This window comes from Mya arenaria, chromosome 12 (assembly GCF_026914265.1).
Source record: "Mya arenaria isolate MELC-2E11 chromosome 12, ASM2691426v1".
Classification (NCBI taxonomy): Eukaryota; Metazoa; Mollusca; class Bivalvia; order Myida; family Myidae; genus Mya; species Mya arenaria.
Window position 1 is genome coordinate 29574234 of NC_069133.1, and position 2477 is coordinate 29576710.

Genomic DNA, 2477 nt, shown 5'->3' on the forward strand with positions numbered 1-2477 from the left:
TGGGTAACATTATAACAGTATTCATTTATCTCATTGTTATGTGGGTAACATTTTAACCGTATACATTTTTCTCATAGTTATGTTGGTAACATTATAACAGTATACATTTATCTCATTGTTATGTGGGTAACATTTTAACCGTATACATTCATCTCATTGTTATGTGGGTAACATTATAACAGTATACATTCATGTCATGGTTATGTGGGTAACATTTTAACCGTATACATTTTTCTCATGGTTATGTGGGTAACATTATAACAGTATACATTTATCTCATTGTTATGTGGGTAACATTTTAACCGTATACATTTTTCTCATTGTTATGTGGGTAACATTTTAACCGTATACATTTTTCTCATGGTTATGTGGGTAACATTATAACAGTATACATTTATCTCATTGTTATGTGGGTAACATTTTAACCGTATACATTCATCTCATGGTTATGTGGGTAACATTATCATGGTATACATTCATCTCATGGTTATGTGGGTAACATTATCACGGTATACATTCATCTCATGGTTATGTGGGTAACATTATCACGGTATACATTCATCTCATGGTAATGTGGGTAACATTATCACGGTATACATTCATCTCATGGTTATGTGGGTAACATTATCACGGTATACATTCATCTCATGGTTATGTGGGTAACATTATCACGGTATACATTCATCTCATGGTTATGTGGGTAACATTATCACGGTATACATTCATCTCATGGTTATGTGGGTAACATTATCACGGTATACATTCATCTCATGGTTATGTGGGTAACATTATAACAGTATACATTCATGTCATGGTTATGTGGGTAACATTATCACGGTATACATTCATCTCATGGTTATGTGGGTAACATTATAACAGTATACAACCATCATTTATTTGATGGTTATGTGGGAAACCTTATAAACGTATACATTCATCTCATGGTTATGTGGGAAACCTTATAAACGTATACATTCATCTCATGGCTATGTGGGTAACCTTATTAACGTATACATTCATCTCATGGCTATGTGGGTAACCTTATTAACGTATACATTCATCTCATGGCTATGTGGGTAACCTTATAAACGTATACATTCCTCTCATGGCTATGTGGGTAACCTTATAAACGTATACATTCATCTCATGGCTATGTGGGTAACCTTATAAACGTATACATTCATCTCATGGCTATGTGGGTAACTGTAAAAACTGCTATCCCGAGGTGGGTGGGATGACGTCTGAACTGTTGCCTGAGGCCGATCATATTTTTTTCTTCATTACATATCTCAAATATATAAATACAATCTATTATTTTTTACTGACATGAAAGCTTTTGATTTGTTTTGATCTGAACTTTTCAAGGGGAGGTGTCGGCTCACCTAGTGTGAACATGTATGGATGCCGCTGGTCAACATCGAACCGTCTGAGACGGAAACAAACAGATACCTATTGTTCTTGTTTACATCAGTTTTCAATATTTTAGGTAATGGATTTAGGAAGTCTCACTTTGGACTTTTTTCATTTGTAACGTTTACTACAGTAGTGTTAAAATATAATTGTTGATTGAAGAATTGATGGTGAAAGTGAATGTTGAATTGGAGCTTAGTATAATTTCTACCATCGAGTCAAAACGTCCCCACTCAAAGTCAAAACGTCCCCAGTAGCTAGTCAAAATGCCCCCACTAATATTTTATTATATATTGTTATTAATAATAATAATATTTACATATATAAAAAACGAATTTGGGCAATTTGGGAGTTATATACGTAACCTACTGTTCTTTGTTGTTTACAAGGTAGATAGAAATATATTATTAACGAATTTATTACTTTGTTTTCTTTTTTCATTTAAAATGTCTTTAGAATTCTCATTAATTCAAAGAACCCACAGATCGATGTAAGCCTCATTAGTTTAACTAACCGACGGGTTTGATGTACCTTAATTGAATTAAATTAAAGAAGTGTGATCGCAGTTTGTAGATTTTAAATAATTATATAGCTTGGCCTCATTCATTCAAAGAAACCGAGGTAATTGAAGTACCTTAATTGCATTAAATATACAGAACAGAAAATTTATTTTGAATTAAGCATATAAACAGCTCATCGTCGCATTAGACAACATACACAATAAGCATACTCATACAAACAAACAATAAATAGATGAATAAATGCATGAATCATTATTCAATTTCTATATATAGTGATAGAGACAAACAAAACAACAACAGCTTTCATCTCGCCTATAGATACCTGTGAGAGTGTTCACTCCCTACTCTCCATAGAGGAACGTTTAGGCAAATGTTAGGCAAAGGTACTTTAAAAGAATACAGTGGTTTAATAACGGTGCTAAATAGTTTTAAGTGCAAAGATAACAGTACAAATACAACTAATCTTAAGACATATCCAAAACACATGGAATAACATCCAGTACAGGGATATAAATATTTCTAGAAAAAGCATATATGTATTCAAAC